The 18,036-nt window shown below is 38.2% G+C and overlaps 2 long non-coding RNA genes across 2 annotated transcripts; both read right to left on the bottom strand.

Annotated features, from left to right (window-relative positions):
* Positions 1–503: 503 nt before the first annotated feature.
* LOC114825774 (uncharacterized) lies at positions 504–2,551 on the bottom strand. The gene is made up of 4 exons (XR_003774568.2): positions 2,473–2,551; positions 2,329–2,381; positions 896–927; positions 504–608 (listed from the first exon to the last, which is right to left on the bottom strand). It is a non-coding gene; the product is annotated as an uncharacterized lncRNA (long non-coding RNA).
* A 5,186-nt stretch (positions 2,552–7,737) lies between these two features.
* On the bottom strand, positions 7,738–13,263 carry LOC139197507 (uncharacterized). Its single transcript, XR_011582955.1, has 3 exons — positions 13,108–13,263; positions 8,632–8,698; positions 7,738–7,775 (listed from the first exon to the last, which is right to left on the bottom strand). It is a non-coding gene; the product is annotated as an uncharacterized lncRNA (long non-coding RNA).
* Positions 13,264–18,036: the final 4,773 nt, after the last annotated feature.

The following is an 18,036-nucleotide window of genomic DNA, read 5'->3' as shown; positions in this document are numbered from 1 at the left end:
TTGTATATGTATCCAAAAAAGCATACATCAATAAGCAAACATCAAAACTTCATGAAAACTAACGAATATAAAAAAACAACGAATAAACAACAAAAGCAGAGAAAAGTAGTCACTTTCTTCATCCCAAGTAATTTCTTTTTTGGTACAAAGGAATTCCAAGTAATTCTAACGACATGGGTTCCAACATAATTAGAACACCAAGTTGCTGCATTACCTCTCTCTTTTTTGAATTATGCGCAAAAACACCATTGGTCTATATTATGCCAAAAATGTTTCATTAAATGCATTTATTTAAAAAGAAATCAACTGCACCGAGGAAAAACTAAATAAAAAAAATCACACCATTGTAAACCATAATTTGTAAATTCAGGAAAAAAAATGTGAAATTATAACCTGTGACAATAAGATCAGCTAACAAAACAAAAAAATTGATTTCAGCTTTTTATGGCATAATGTTAACATACGATAATGACAATAAATGTAAAAATTTAGAATGAACATCCCAGTTGGCGAAATATAGGCGAATCATCAAACTTTCCAAAATGCATGTGTAGAAGGATACAGATATCGCCTTCACCTTCATCTTGAATTTTAGTGAAACATAGTGCCTAACAATTGTGGCATAAATTAATTTTAAATTTTCCATCACTTGTAAATTGTAATTAAATAAAGTGAACGCACAGTAATCATATCCCAATCATAGAATTAAGGATTTTCAAATGTCATAATATTTAACAACTACTATGCATAGTTCTTAAAAAAAAGGGTATAAAACTAACATGTAATTACAACAGCTATGAGTATAAACTAATGAACATTTCCTTTAAAGACATAGTGTGGTATACATTTTGTCACATAACATCACTTGGGAAAGGGATTTAGTTTAGAGGCTAACCTTCCCATATCAAATCCATTCATACTGATCACCTGATGTTAAGAAAGTTTGACATTAAGAGTATATAATTCCATCAATTTAAGAAAGTTGGAATTCAATCATGTTAAATTCATAATTTTTTAACATGCATTTCCATCATAATAACCACTACATCATAATATTTTCACAACCATTAAATCAAAAGAGATATTATAGATTAATTACTCAATTCACCTTAACCATCAAATCCAACAAAAAAATCTTGATGTAACAAAGATAAAATAAAACAGGAAATTTAAAATTTCTAAAGCATATATGTCTCACAGGTCATAATGAAGAACCAATATGAATCAACATATTATGTGTATCCACAAAATTATTCCAACTTCAAATTTCATTGGCCTATATTAAGATGATAATCCTACAAACTCCCTTTGCCATGCTTTTTTGAAAAGTGATGAATTTGGTTTTGCAATGATATGTGGATTCTTGGGATATTTGAAATTAATTGGACCAGACCTTTTCAGTTATGTTGGTTCGTTTTTTGGTTTTCAAAACTTCTCTATATGTATGTATGTACGCATAGTAGAATGCAAACAGCATAACTATAGTTACTTAAAACCAACTCAATTTTTTGATATGATTACTAAAATTTGAAGCTTGGAAAAGAGAACCAACCTAACTCCAGAGGCATCAAATGTTTCCTTGGGAAATTGACCTACCTAACAGGAAAGTTCTAATTTAAGGAGGTCTGGATGGAGTAGATGGGTTACATTTAGAGATGTATAAGACTAACCTTTACAGAGCATCTATTAATCACTTCCAAAATGAGAAACACAAAATCTGAAACAGCACCTAAATCATATTAGGGTTGAGAATCTTTAATTTATTAGAATTAGGGATCCATTAATACAACTATGTCACACTCTAGTACTAATTTTTTTTATTTGGCTCATCAACCACAGACGGACTCATTGTATAGAAATATGTCTAAGACATAAATGAAAGGATCATAAACATGTTTGACAATGCTGATAAGCAAAGGGATCTTGCTGTCAAAATATAAAAGGTAGTTTAGACTTTTGCCAGATTGGAATCCTTCCGGCATTAATCTGAATCTCAGCATTCGAGAGGTACAAAAGATGCGTCAACTTCAATTAATAAATAATATTGAATTTAAGAGAGAGAAATAGTATTGAGATTAAGAGAGAGAAAGAGAGGAGAGAGAGGGGCAACAAATGGGTCTACTGAATTTGAAGAAATCTGAACTCAAAGTTTCCAACTTGAATACCTTCATTTCTAAATTTCTTCAAAGAAATTAGGACATATGTAAATCAAAATCGAATATAAATTTAAGTTCGAAATCGAACTCAATTGGAATCAGATCGAAAGAAAATCTAATAAACAATAGCGATTTGAGAAATCTAAATTTGAGAAATATACAGAGCACACACCTGAAGAAGTTATACCCTGTCTGAAAGTTCTTTGTGCAAATAGAAACTTGAAACTGCAAAGCAAAGAAAACCACGGCTTAAGAATGAAACATCACTCAAAATTTATATTAAAAAAACTTAAACATATAAAAAGTTAAAAACTACCTGTGGAGAAGAGTGCTAGCCCAATCACCGATCCCTAAAACCGATCAGTAGATGAAAACCAAAGAAAAAATAACTGCAAACTAAGCAATAAACACAGGAAGCATCAAAACAAAGTAAATTCTTTTTCTTTCATTTAAAAAACAAAAACAAAACTCTTGACAAATCAAACCTACAAAGAATTGATATTTGGATCCTCAAAACCCTAACTGATAATCAACAATTAGATAACTAATTGAACAAAGCTGTTACACACATAGCAATTAAAAGAAGAACCTCTACACACGCATTATACTTGATCCCCATCTAAAATCATTAAACCCAGATCGTAAAATAATCAGAATTCGCTAGAAAAACCATAGCCATTATCATATATGCGAAAAAGCAATAAAATTGAAATCCCAAATTAAAAAAATCGAAAAACCCTAACTCGCAAATTCAAATTTTCATCTGGATAACATGCAATTCAAATAAAAATTAAAACTCTCCATCTGGGTTCCTTTGAATTCTACCAAACAATAATGAAATGCGAAATTAGGCATACCTATTAACTGCTGAACCGCTTAGATTATGGTTGCCGGTGTTGTCGGATGGCTAAAGCTTTTCTGGGTTCAGAGGAGAGAAGATCTTTGAGACCAAGGAGATTCATATGAGATTTAAGTTTAAAATGAAAATAAGTTGGGAGATTGGGAGATAAGGCTAAGAGGGAGATGGGGAGAGTAGGAGGCAGGCAGAGAAAAAACGGGTCGATGGTCTGAAACGGTGGGAAGCATCCAGAGAAAAGGAGGGTCGAGAGACTGAAACGGTGTGGGAAGGAAGAATCCAAAAATGAAGTAAAATACCAAAGACTAAAGCAGGGCTAAAGACGGAATCACACTGTATAATAAACAGTGATCACATAAACAAAGAAGGGCAAAAACGGAAGAACACTGGCGAATGAACAGTATAAAGGACACAAAGGGAATTAACCACAAAGTTAGGCGTTTAGTATATATATAATTTTTGTTTATGAAAATTTTTGGTATGTACAACATGTGTTTGTAAAAATGCTTGAATAAGTTTTTTCCCCTTTATGGGGCTTAAAATGCCAGTGTGGGTACAATCTTATTGCATTGGGTACATTTTGTTGTTCGCATATATGGGGACTGGAAAACCAACTTTTCAGTTTGGGTACAAAGTAGCTAATCAGGTAACCATCTCCTCCTAGTCTTCCTCATCTCCCCTCCCCTTCTATTTGAACGATTACGATTAAGCGACATCAACGTTTGTGTTAATTTTTTAATAGCTAGAAGAAGACAAAAAAACAATCTGTGAGAGGAAGGAAGAGTACCTACTCCAACAAATATTGATGCATTTGAATGCAAACATAATACCAGAAGAGCTTTGCAGTCTATGGGACTTAGGAAGGCCATGTATACCGTGGGTACATTTTTTTGTTAGTGGTGACTTTAGAATCAGCTTTTCAATGGCAGACTTTGAAGTGAGTTTGTGTTTGTAGTGAAGATACAGAGGACTTGTTCAATGGCGTTTTTATTCAGACTTTATGGTTCATCAACTCTGTCTTGGCTACAAATGATAAACAGAAACGAAATAGCTTGAATTGGGTGACTGAAATTTAGGAATTTCACTTACAATGTTCTCCAATTATTTTGACCATTATAATGAGTATGAGGGATATTTCATGAATTAAAATAATTGGGATTAATTAAAGCTTGTTTAAAACCTTAAAATAATTGGTAAGTTATATTTTCTTGTTTGGCGTGACATGATTATTAATTAAAGCTTGTTTAAAACCAACTACTATTTTTTCAGATAAATACATATATTATAATTGGGATTGGCATGAGGTGGTACAAACATACAGAGCAATGGGCCTTCAATCCACTAGAGCTTTCCGTAAAATGTTTGGGCGCGAACAGTGAGTTTGATACCAACGTATTCCCTCTGGTGTAAATTATGTAAAAAAAAATGTCAAACAAGTTCTTACTGTAGATCAAATGCATTGGAAAGTTGGATATTCATATTCCTATGTTTTGGTCTCCCATGCAATCGTTTAAAATTTGCAATTTGTCCATAACAATTTTAATGTAGCTATCAAAGTTCATGTAAAAAAATTATTAAAAGTTAAAAGTAATTCCGCTTACTTCCCTAATTAGTAATTGCATCATGTACGGTAGTGACAATTAGAGCGCTACTTTGGTATTAAAAGTTTCATGCACACACAACCATTGATCCCACCTCTTGAGCCGGTGAACGGCCACAGTTTCTGGAATAAACTCACGAAAATACCTCCCATCGATTCCCGGATAGTTGTACATTGCCGGCTTATTCGAGAACTGATTTTTTGCTCGTATTCCCACCTTCAACCACTTTCCTACCAACTTATACTCGGAGTGTGACAAGCTCCAATCCATTCAACCAAATCCCAGGGCAGCACAAATCCTATCCCGAACATGTAGTTCACAAACGGGTTCATGCTAGCACATGGAATTACGAATTTGTAGTACAGGTCTAACCTAGCAATGGCTTGCGCAACAAGGCAAGTGGCTCGAGCCTAATGAAAACATCGTCATCTGCCCTCATGACGTAGTTGTATTTGTGCGGGAGGATGTGTGAGAGTGAAGAGAAGTTGGTGTAGGCTTTGCCACTGTTGTTGTTTTTGGTACAATTGAGGATGATGATGTCGTTGAATCGTTGGGTTTCTAGAGCGATAAATATTCGTTCCTCGAGTTTGGTGAGGTTGCAGAAGATGAACTTGACGTCTATTTTCGCAATGGGAGAGGACTGGATGCCATAGACAAGAGGAAGGAAGTAGTGGCGGTCGAAGCTGTCGGGAGGGTTAAAATCCCGAGCAAGAGGCTAAATTGGGTTTGGGTAGGGATGGGCAAATACCCATCGGTTATGGATAACCACGGTTACCTACTCATTTAAATTTCACGGTTACGATTATGAGTAACCGTTTAGATAAATAAACGGTTATGGGTATAACCGTTTACCCGCAAAATTTAAATGGGCGGTTATGGGTAACCGTTTACCCGTTTATTTTATATATGTAAAATTAACACAAACCATGTTCCCTATCGGACAAAACTTAGATCAATGCTTTTGACTATAGTGCATGGTTTCTGTAGCTAATATAAGATAGTTTTCCTTAACGACTTTAAATTTTATGGTTCATTATATATATTATGTTAATACTTTACATTCTGAGTTAAATAACCCAAGAGTATTGTCTTTTAACAATTTTTGTAACCCAATAATACTTAGCAAATTTTATATTACCTTCATTGATAACAGTTAAAAATATTGTTTGTAAAGTATTATTTCAATTATTAGAATGATATAAAGACTTAAAAAATTAAAATACGGAAATGTATTATGAATGTACCTATAACGGTGTTTAATTGTCAGAAAAAAAAATTATGACAAATTTTTCTTTTTTAATTTTCAAGTTGTTAAAAAAAAACACGTAGACGGGTGAAAAAAATGTAAATGGTAAAAAAGAAAAAATAAACGGGTTAAAAAATGATAAATGAGTAAACGGGTACTAAACGGTTATGGTTAAATGGGTACGCGTTTATGGGTATGGTTAACCATTTATAAACGGTTATGGGTATGAGTATAACCATTTAGGTAATTACCCAACGGATAAACGGTTATACGGGTATGAGAATAAACGGTTATGAATAAATAACCGCGGTTACCAACCTGCCATAACTGTTGCCCATCCCTAGTTTTGGACGATGGTGGTTTGGGATGAAAGGATTGACGGGGATTTAGGTCATCTCCAACCGAAGGGTCCAGAGGGCTAGAGGGCTGAAAAATGCCCGAAAACCATTTTTAACCGAGGGCTAGGCTAGAAGGCTCGTGGGACCCACATAATCTGAAAGGGCCAAAAGGCCAACCAATTGGCCACTTTCAGCCAGCCAGCGAGCCTGCTAACTAGCCCAATTTCCATTTTTTTTGTTCTTTTCCATTAACCCAACCCTTTTTATTTGTTCTTTTCCTTTGCCCAACCCATTTAGGGTTTAGGGCTTAGTTTTTTTTTTTTTTTTTTATGGTCCCAGCCCACTTTTTGTTTTTATGCCCATCAGCCTTTTTTTTTTTAATTTCTAAATTTTTCCTACACCATTTCTTATATATTTTTCACTATTTTATACTATATTACCTCATTTTATTTCAATTCTTCACATTCCATACTATAACTCTTTGGTTCTCGGTTGGAGACGATTTTTTGACATGGCTAAAATAAGTCATTTGGCCCTCAGTTGGAAATGGTAAGGAATATGGCTCTGTACTGTTTATTAACATATTAATTTCTTGGAGGGCCAGATAGCTAAAACGAGTCATCTGGTCAGCCTTCGGTTGGAGATGGTCTTAATTACTTGAAGATTGAAGAAGACGACCAATAAAAAGAGTGAGATAATAAGTGAGGGTAATGTGACTAAATATTAACCACTTCCTATGCATTTTATGCATTTATCAAATTTTGGTTTTTTTCTTAAAAATGTGGGTTAGGGGAAAATAGTAATTAAGGATAATATATGCAGTTATGCATTATGCTTTGTTCATGATTTTCTTGTTTTTTGGACTAATTCTGCATTTTAGGTGTTTAACTCCTTTAAAACTGATCCCTAATTCAAGTTGGGCAGGTTTCATGCCTTATAATTCATGTGAAAATAGAGCTTAAGTGATGTACTGGTGTTACTTAATCATGATTCATCGTAGACTATTTGGTAATTCTCGTGAAGCATTGGAATTCTTAAATGTATGTCACAATAGTTAATTCAAAGGCCAAAAGACTAGAAGGTATTGCAAATGTGAAGATGAGAATTTTTCAGTGTGATTGTCATATCGTCATGTAATCTTATCAATTTATTTATATTATAACACATGAATTAATTTATTAACTCTCTAGTTATATAACCTATCAAATGAATCGCTTACTTATATTATAACACATTACTTTTTTTTTTTAGACAAACGATAGTATTAGTAAGGATGACACACCCCGACCCAGAGGATCAAGGCGTGCTGGCCGTCACGTGAGCGTGACGTAGCCAAAAGTGCGACACGGAAGCAAGATACAACAGAAATATGAAGGAATTTAAAGCAATCACTAGCAGAACAACCTACTAGCATGAAAAGGGAGTTATAAAGTAAAACACACAAATTCAGAGCATAGGTTTAAGTGCAGTCAAGTAGGACCAAAATAAAAATACAACACCCGCAGGTGAGTTCTACATGCAGAACGTCTGTCAGAATGCCGAAAAAGACCTCGAGAGCCACCAACTACTAACTAGAACCTGGAGGGGCGCAAAACAAAGGTGAGTGGGTCAGTAAAACCAAAGATTTTCTAAAACATTTCATTTAAAACATTTCTAACCCCTCTTCGTAAAACCTGTATACTTTCCCAGAAAATAGAATATAAACATATATATATACACATATCATCAAAACTCAGCTCATCATCTAACAATATAACATCTCAGAAAGAATATGTCATGCCATGCCAAAATATAATAAGAATGCATCAATATAAATCAGGTGAAATAATAAATCAATCGGAGACCCTATAGTGGTCCTGTACGGCTGATTCTATAGCTCAATATCTCATCCAGCCGGAGCCACCAACTGTGACCTGTACGGCCCTGCCGGAGTCACCAACTGTGACCTGTACGGCACTACACTGCACATAAGTTGGAACTACGTATAGTAGTCTGTACGACTAAAATGGTGAATATAATACGCTCTAGTGCTTCTCTCATCAATCATCTGCGCGCATAATCTAAGGTCACCCACCAGTCGGAACCCCTCTAATGGTATGTACGACTGGCATGTCGGAACCACCTCTAGTGGTCTGTACGACATCCACCTACTTGGATCCAAAGCGAGCGTGCGGTGTGGTGAATACTATAAGCACTAATACCAAAGGTGCAGTTTATGAGCTTTCAATGCCATTCACATACGTACATCGTCTGAATAATATAAAAACTCACATGTGCATCCACCACATCAATTTACGTATATATGCATCAATTATCAACCCAAATATCTCAACAATTGCATGCATGGCAATTTAAATCATAAATTTCAAATAAACGCATTTTCTGGGAAAAACAATAGTATATAGGTAATACGAAAACAAAACTGCCCACTCACTGATAAGCCGATGGGTCGTAACCCCCGTGACGTCCCTGGATGCGCTCGTCCTCGGGATAGGTGTCACCTATATGCGAAACAACTATAAAAATGTTAATTTAAACACATAACCAACAATTCGAAATAACTTTTCATACGATGCTCAATTTGGGTATATGAATATACCACATCGATCTACTCGACGTCACGGACGTCGAGAAATTTTTAGATAAATTTTTGGAGGCCGCACGCGCCGGGACAGGCACGGGGACACGCGCCCCCACGCGCATCATCCCTAACCTCGGCTCGCCGGATTGGTTTTTCCGACGGCCGGTTTCTGGCCAAACTTCAAATGTCTTGTTCTCCTTCGTTTCTCAACCATTTTCTTCGTATTTTATACCAAAATGAAGCCCCAAACATGTAGAATCACGATACACTACTTTTAAGCTCCAAAAACAACTAAATCTCACCGGAAAAATCCAAGAAAAACCGGCCAAAATCAAACCTCGTGATCCCGACGTCCAAATCCTTCAAACGAAGCACTCCGAGCTTCCTTGGGACCTCACTAAGCTCACTATAAGCTTAGAATTCCCTTAAACACAACATTTCACGTGTGCATGAACAGTGACAAAAAATGAGGGTTTGGGTTTCACGTGATATCGAAGGTTTCACCCTCTAAAATTAGTACCATTCAACTCAGGACGACGAAAGGATGAAAAATCTTACCTCAATAGCTTCGATCCGTGAAGTTTTGAATGGTTTTGGATGTGGCCGTACGATATGGGTGTGAGAGAGAGAGAGAGAGAGTAACGGGAAAGAGAGAGGGTAAGGGGTTTAGATGGTCCACATTCAATCCTCACCATCCATCATCTAAATCCCTAACCAAAATTAACAAAAACCAAAATTATAATCCAACTCCTCTTAATTATTTTTCTCCAAAACTAATATAAGGTTAAACCAAATAATGTCACACACATACCTTAATACCCGCTAAGAGTAAATCCGTCGTTTTACGTCGCCGACATTAAAAGTTCGGGACGGGCTGTGACAATCTCCCCTCCTTATAGAATTTCGTCCCCGAAATTCCCATAACTAAATAAACCACTTAATACCCATAGAACAACCTTGGGTACATCTCTCTCATTCGATCTTCTGTCTCCCAGGTAGCTTCTTCTACGGAATGGTTCCTCCACAACACCTTCACCAAACTCACCGTCTTGTTCCTTAGAACCTTATCCTTCCAATCCAAGATAGTGACAGGTTCCTCATCATATGTCAAATCCGGATTAATCTCTAGCGGTTGGGGAGGGATCACATGCGAAGGATCAGAAATATAATGTCGAAGCATAGACACGTGGAACACATTATGGACCTTAGATAACTCCGGAGGCAACTCCAACCGGTAGGCAACTTCACCAATTCTTTCAGTGATCACATAGGGTCCAATATATCTCGGACTTAGCTTTCCTCTTTTTCCAAATCGTACCACACCTCTCCAAGGTGACAATTTCAAAAATACCCAATCGCCCACATTATACACTCGATCAGTGGCATGTCGATCTACTAAACTCTTCTGTCGATCCTGGGCTGCTTTCAGGTTAGACTTAATCACCTGAATATTTTGAGTAGTCTCATCCACAATCTCTGGGCCTTCTAACGCTCTTTCACCAACCTCAGACCAACACAATGGCGTACGACACGCCCTACCATAAAGTGCCTCAAATGGTGACATACCAATGCTCGAGTGAAAACTATTATTGTAGGCAAATTCCATCAAGTCCAGACGATCATGCCAAGAATCACCAAATTGTAACACTGAAGATCTCAACATATCCTCCAACGTCTGAATCGTCCTCTCTGATTGCCCATCAGTTTGAGGATGATAAGCAGTGTTATAAAGCAATTGCGTACCAAGAGCTTCCTGAAAAGCCACCCAAAATTTAGAAGTAAATCTTTGGTCTCGATCAGAAATAATATTCACTGGAACTCCATGATACTTCACTATCTTCGTGATGAATAACTTAGCCAATTTATTCAGTGGATATTTCTCCCTCACAAGAATGAAATGCACTGACTTGGTAAGTCGATCCACAATCACCCAAATACCATCGAATCCATTTCGGGTACGAGGAAGCTTATACACGAAATCCATGGTTATATTTTCCCATTTCCACTGGGGAACGGGAAGTGGCTGCATTCGCCCAAAAGGCTTCTTTCTTTCTGCTTTAACTTGCTGGAAAATAATACATCTACTCACATACTCAGCAATTTCCCTCTTCATACCCGGCCAATAATAAAATGGTCGAATGGTATGGTACATTTTAGTTCCTCCTGGGTGCATCGCATAAGCTGAACAATGCGCTTCATCCAAAATTTCCTTCTTTAATTCCTCATTATTCGGTACATACATTCTGCTTTCCTACATAAGCATGCCATCTGATTCTCGAATCCTGAGGTCTTTCTTTTTCCCTTCATTTCTTAATTGAACCATTTCTTGAATTTCCTCATCCACCATCTGAGCTTCGAGTATACAATCCACCAAAACTGGCCTGACTTGAAAACTGGCAAGAAAAGCTCCACTCCGATCTTCCAACTCCAACCTTACTCCAGTTGCCCTCAATTCAGCAAGAAGAGGAACACGGCAAGCATATAAAGCATTGAGTCTACCCTGAGGTTTCCTACTTAGTGTATCAGCTACCACATTAGCACGACCCGGATGATACTCAATAGTACAGTCATAATCACTTAATAATTCCATCCATCTTTGCTGACGAAGGTTAAGATCATGCTGAGTAAATAGATACTGGAGACTCTTGTGATCAGTGAAGATCTTACACTTCTCACCATATAGATAATGCCTCCAAATCTTCAAGGCAAAGACAATGGCTGCCAATTCAAGATCGTGAGTAGGATAGTTCCTTTCATGATTTTTCGACTGCCGAGAAGCATAGGCAATCACTCTATTATGCTGCATCAAAACACATCCCAAACCATTCAAGGAAGCATCACTATAAATCTCAAAATTACCGCTATCATCAGGAAGTACCAATAATGGAGCATGAGTGAGGCAATATTTCAATTGCTGGAAACTCTGCTCACAATTCTCATCCTACTCAAATTTAACATCCTTCTTGGTCAACTTCGTTAACGGCAAAGCAATCATAGAAAAATCCTGAACAAACCGTCGGTAATAACCTGCCAAACCAAGAAAACTCCGTACCTCAGTGACGGTTCGAGGTTGTTCCCAATTTTCCACTACTGCTATCTTTTGAGGGTCTACCTGAATTCCTTGAGCCGATTCAACATGCCCCAAAAATGCCATTTCAGTAAACCAAAACTGACATTTACTGAACTTGGCATACAACTGATGTTCCCTCAATTTCTTTAATACCAGGTTAAGATGTCGGATATGATATGTTTGAGACTTAGAGTATACCAGAATATCATCAATAAAAACAATAACAAATTTATTAAGATATTGTTGGAATACCTCGTTCATCAACCTCATGAAAGCTGCAGGTGCATTGGTTAACCCAAATGGCATAACCAGAAATTCATAATGTCCGTAACGGGTTCGGAAAGTCGTCTTAGGTACATCTTCATCTTTAATCTTCAACTGATAATAACCAGATCTCAAATCAATCTTAGAGAATACACACGCACCTTTCAGCTGATCAAACAAATCATCGATGCGAGGCAATGGATAACGGTTTTTAATCGTTACCCGGTTCAATTGCCTATAATCAATACACAATCTCAGAGTTCCATCTTTCTTCCTCACAAATAATACTGGAGCTCCCCAAGGTGACGAACTAGGTTGAATGAAACCTTTATCAAGTAATTCTTGCAACTGAATCTTTAATTCTCTCAACTCAGCAGGAGCCATTCTATAAGGAGTTAGAGATATAGGGTCCGTACCTAGAAGCAAATCAATAGAGAATTCCACATCTCTGTCTGGCGGCAACCCTGGCAAATCATCAGGAAATACATCAGGATAATGCCTGACCACACCAACTTCTTCTATACTGGTAGGAACAACATCATTTAACACCACATGTGCTAAATATCCCTGACAACCCTTCGATAATAATTTCCTTGCTCTTATGGCAGAGATAACACCATGTCTCACCCCACCTCTTTCGCCCACAAAAGTAACATCGGGTAGTCCAGGGCGATAAAAAGTAACTGATTTCCCATAACAATCAATATGGGCACGATTATAATGCAACCAATCAGCCCCTAGAATCACATCAAAATCCACAATATCTAACGGAATAAAATCAGCTGGCATAACTACGCCCTCTACCATCACTGGACACCCAAGGTACACACTATCAACATAACATTTATCTCCTCTAGGCATGGCAAACTCTAAATCAAATCCTAGAAGTGAAGGGTGAGGTTGAGTCATTTGAGAAAACGTATGAGAAATCACAGAATGCGTAGCACCACAATCAATCAAAACCCTAGCAAAATGACCAAGAACATTTAACGTACCCATGATCAAGTCTGGATGGTTCTGAGCCTCTTGCAGTGAGATGTGATTAACACGCCCCTGAGCTTGCTGTCGTCCACCACAACCTCTATTGCCTTGATTACCTCGCCCCTGGGGAGTACGTCCCTGGCCTGACTGACTAGGCTGCCTAGATGATCCTGCACCACCAGTAGCAACTTCCCCCTGACGGGGTTGACCTTCTTGATGCCACTGAGATCCTTCAGCTGGCATGGATGAATAAGAAGAATAACCCACAAAGTCCTAAGAATACCCTGTCTGAGAATAAGGCTCCTAGGGATACTGATAAGGTCCGGAAGCATATGGTGCAGCATCCCCCTGGTAGTGGTAAGCACCACCACGACTCGACTGGCCATAACTGCCTGGTCCAAAACTCTGCTGAATCGGCGCTGAATGTGGCATAGTGGTCTGCTGAGGTCTCTGCTGACCCTGGGGACAGTGAGAAGCCTGATGTCCCATTTGCCCACAAGTATAACAAGCACCACCACATCTCCTGCACTCACCATGATGACGAAAATTACAACGATGGCACCACGGAGCGCCAGAACCACCAGCACCACCAGAATCCCTTTGCTTCTGAAATCTGGGCCCACCAGAAAATCTTCCACCACCTCTCATCGAGCCAGTAATACTATATCCACCACTATAAGAACTCGAACTCGCCCCACTCTTCTTAAAATTCTGCGTCTTGCGAGGTCCCGGAATAGAGATACATTTACCTTTATCATCTTTCTTCTGACCATCATTCTTGTCCTCGTCATCCTCACTGTCACTGGGGAGATTATCGGAGTCCTCCATCCTAACCAAAATCTCGAAAAACTCATGATAATCGGCGCAGGGAAGTGCACTGGCAAAAGTTCGCCACATTTTTTTTAGATCCCAACTTGAAACGTCGAAGCATCTCTCCCTGATTACCAGCTGTATCAGGGTCATAGCGAGACAAATCAGTAAACTTTCTATAGTACTCATGAGCTGACATATTCTTCTGTTTCAATCGAGTAAATTCCTGTTTCTTGCGATCAATATACTCTGGGGGGACAAATCTCTTCATAAAGTTCTCCTTGAATACTTTCCAGTCAGCAGCCGTCTCAGGTGACAAGAACCTAGTCTGATTTTCCCACCAAGTTGTTGGCTCTCGACCCAAAAACCAGGTAGTGGTCTCAACCCACCTATCAGCCGGAAAGTTCCCCTGACTTTGCATCACCTGAAATGTCTTTTCAATATGATCTAGCCATTTCTCTGCCCCATCGTGACCTTCATTACCCATAAAACGATCCAGTTTCAAATTGTACATGGTCTCTAGGGGTGTCCCCTGAGGTGGGGGAGGAGGACGAATTACATTCTGAAAAGCCTGGGCCATTGCTTCCCCTATCTGAGTGATATCCGGGAAATTAGATTCAGGAGCACGGCGAGACTCCTTACGCTCTCTACGAGGCGGCATAATTCTGACAGAAAACATCAAAAGATCATTAAAGCGTTAACAATTATACAAGACTGCAACCTAGGCTCTAATACCAAACTAACACACCCCGACCCAGATGATCAAGGCGTGCTAGCCATTACGTGAGCGTGACGTAGCCAAAAGTGCGACACGGAAGCAAGATACAACAGAAATATGAAGGAATTTAAAGCAATCACTAGCAGAACAACCTACTAGCATGAAAAGGGAGTTATAAAGTAAAACACACAAATTCAGAGCATAGGTTTAAGTGCAGTCAAGTAGGACCAAAATAAAAATACAACACCCGCAGGTAAGTCCTATATGCAGAACGTCTGTCATAATGCCGAAAAAGACCTCGAGAGCCACCAACTGCTAACTAGAACCTGGAGGGGCGCAAAACAAAGGTGAGTGGGTCAGTAAAACCAAAGATTTTCCAAAACATTTCATTTAAAACATTTCTAACCTCTCTCCGTAAAACCTGTATACTTTCCCAGAAAATAGAATATAAACATATATATATACACATATCATCAAAACTCAGCTCATCATCTAACAATATAACATCTCAGAAAGAATATGCCATGCCGTGCCAAAATATAATAAGAATGCATCAATATAAATCAGGTGAAATAATAAATCAACCGGAGACCCTATAGTGGTCCTGTACGGCTGATTCTATAGCTCAATATCCCATCCAGCCGGAGTCACCAACTGTGACCTGTACGGCCCTGCCGGAGTCACCAACTGTGACCTGTACGGCACTACACTGCACATAAGTCGGAACTACGTATAGTAGTCTGTACGACTAAAATGGTGAATATAATACGCTCTAGTGATTCTCTCATCAATCATCTGCGCGCATAATCTAAGGTCACTCACCAGTCGGAACCCCTCTAATGGTTTGTACGACTGGCATGTCGGAACCACCTCTAGTGGTCTGTACGACATCCACCTACTTGGATCCAAGGCGAGCGTGCGGTGTGGTGAATACTATAAGCACTAATACCAAAGGTGCAGTTTATGAGCTTTCAATGCCATTCACATAAGTACATCGTCTGAATAATATAAAAACTCACATGTCCATCCACCGCGTCAATTTACGTATATATGCATCAATTATCAACCCAAATATCTCAACAATTGCATGCATGGCAATTTAAATCATAAATTTCAAATAAACGCATTTTCTGGGAAAAACAATAGTATATAGGTAATACGAAAACAAAACTGCCCACTAACTGATAAGCCGATGGGTCGTAACCCCTGTGACGTCCCTGGATGCGCTCGTCCTCGGGATAGGTGTCACCTATATGCGAAACAACTATAAAAACGTTAATTTAAACACATAACCAACAATTCGAAATAACTTTTCATACGATGCTCAATTTGGGTATATGAATATACCACATCGACCTACTCGACGTCACGGACGTTGAGAAATTTTTAGATAAATTTTTGGAGGCCGCACGCGCCGGGACAGGCATGGGGACACGCGCCCCCACGCGCATCATCCCTAACCTCAGCTCGCGCGGACTGGTTTTTCCGGTGGCCGGTTTCCGGCCAAACTTCAAATGTCTTGTTCTCCTTCGTTTCTCAACCATTTTCTTCGTATTTTATACCAAAATGAAGCCCTAAACATGTAGAATCACGATACACTACTTTTAAGCTCCAAAAACAACTAAATCTCACCGGAAAAATCCAAGCAAAACCGGCCAAAATCAAACCTCGTGATCCCGACGTCCAAATCCTTCAAACGAAGCACTCCGAGCTTCCTTGGGACCTCACTAAGCTCACTATAAGCTTAGAATTCCCTGAAACACAACATTTCACTTGTGCATGAACAGTGACAAAAAATGAGGGTTCGGGTTTCACGTGATATCGAAGGTTTCACCCTCTAAAATTAGTACCATTCAACTCAGGACGACGAAAGGATGAAGAATCTTACCTCAATAGCTTCGATCCGTGAAGTTTTGAATGGTTTTGGGTGTGGCCGTACGATATGGGTGTGAGAGAGAGAGAGAGAGAGAGAGTGTCGTGAGGGAGGAGAAAGAGAGAGAGTTACGGGAAAGAGAGAGGGTAAGGGGTTTAGATGGTCCACATTCAATCCTCACCATCCATCATCTAAATCCCTAACCAAAATTAACAAAAACCAAAATTATAATCCAACTCCTTTTAATTATTTTTCTCCAAAACTAATATAAGGTTAAACCAAATAATGTCACACACATACCTTAATACCCGCTAAGGGTAAATCCGTCGTTTTACGTCCCCGACATTAAAAGTTCGGGACAGGCTGTGACAAAGGAATAAAATCGGTGAAAATCTAATCCGCATCAAAATAAATAAGTATTTTTCCTTCCCCTCACTGTTGTAAAAGTGATATGCAATTATAATATATTACTTGATGACACTACGTACGTGATGGCCACATTAAAAAACTTTCGCAATGAATGAGCAATTGAATAATTCTGTTGGGTTTGAAAAAGACTGTGTCACGTGCAGTGCACGTGATACACATCCCTACTAGTAGGTGTCCATTGGAGTTGGTTGGTACCCATTTGGTTCAGGACTTCGACGATCTCACGCTATAGAATGGGCATATGGGTCCATTGAAAGTGGTATATTCGATCTATGGGCAACAAGGTTTTGGGTCCTTTGGGCTTTAGCATATAGGGCTTAAGGTCGGACAAAAAACCATTATGATATTTTTAATCAATAATTAGAGTTTATGATTATCATTAGCGTTTAGTGATATTCTTTTCCATTTTATGATATTTTATATTCGACTCTTATAAATATCGAGCTCAATACTAACAATTGCTTACTCCAATATCGTTATATAAAAAATGTGATTCATTGAAGTATTCAACTTTCTAAGCCAGTATTTTTTTATATAAAGTAAAAATTAGATGTCACTAAACCGAATAGTAATTCCAAATTTTCCTGTATGTGTTTGAGAAAGAGTAATCAAATTATTAGCATTCTTTATGGAGTAAGATGGCAGCATACCCAGTTTAATATTTTGTTATTGGGCTAGTGGGCTCATCTGAGATGATGCCTCCCAAAGATGCATCTTATATTCGTACTTGTTGCGAATAGGCATATATGCATTATATATACATTCATCTGCATGACACATAGAAAAAAACAGTTTTCTTCTGAAATACCAAAATATTCTTGCTGAGAGTACAACAAACATATTCGCCAGAAACCAAGTTTTCTAGTGCTGGAGTTCAAGTTTGATTATTGGATCCCAATGAAGCAAACGTCTATCGAACTACAAGCACCGAGTATGGACAAAATTATGTTTCAAAGACATTGTGGTACACAAGCCTTGATCACTATTTTTATTTGTTTGATATTAATATCCTTTATTCAAAATCTGTCAAATTATTGAGTTGAATTTATTCTTTATTAGCATATAAATAAATATATATATATATATATAGGAATTGCTTAAGGGGAGGGATCC

This window comes from Malus domestica, chromosome 07 (assembly GCF_042453785.1).
Source record: "Malus domestica chromosome 07, GDT2T_hap1".
NCBI lineage: Eukaryota > Viridiplantae > Streptophyta > Magnoliopsida > Rosales > Rosaceae > Malus > Malus domestica.
The sequence above is the reverse complement of the archived record's forward strand: the minus strand, read 5'-3'. Positions and strand labels throughout refer to the sequence as shown.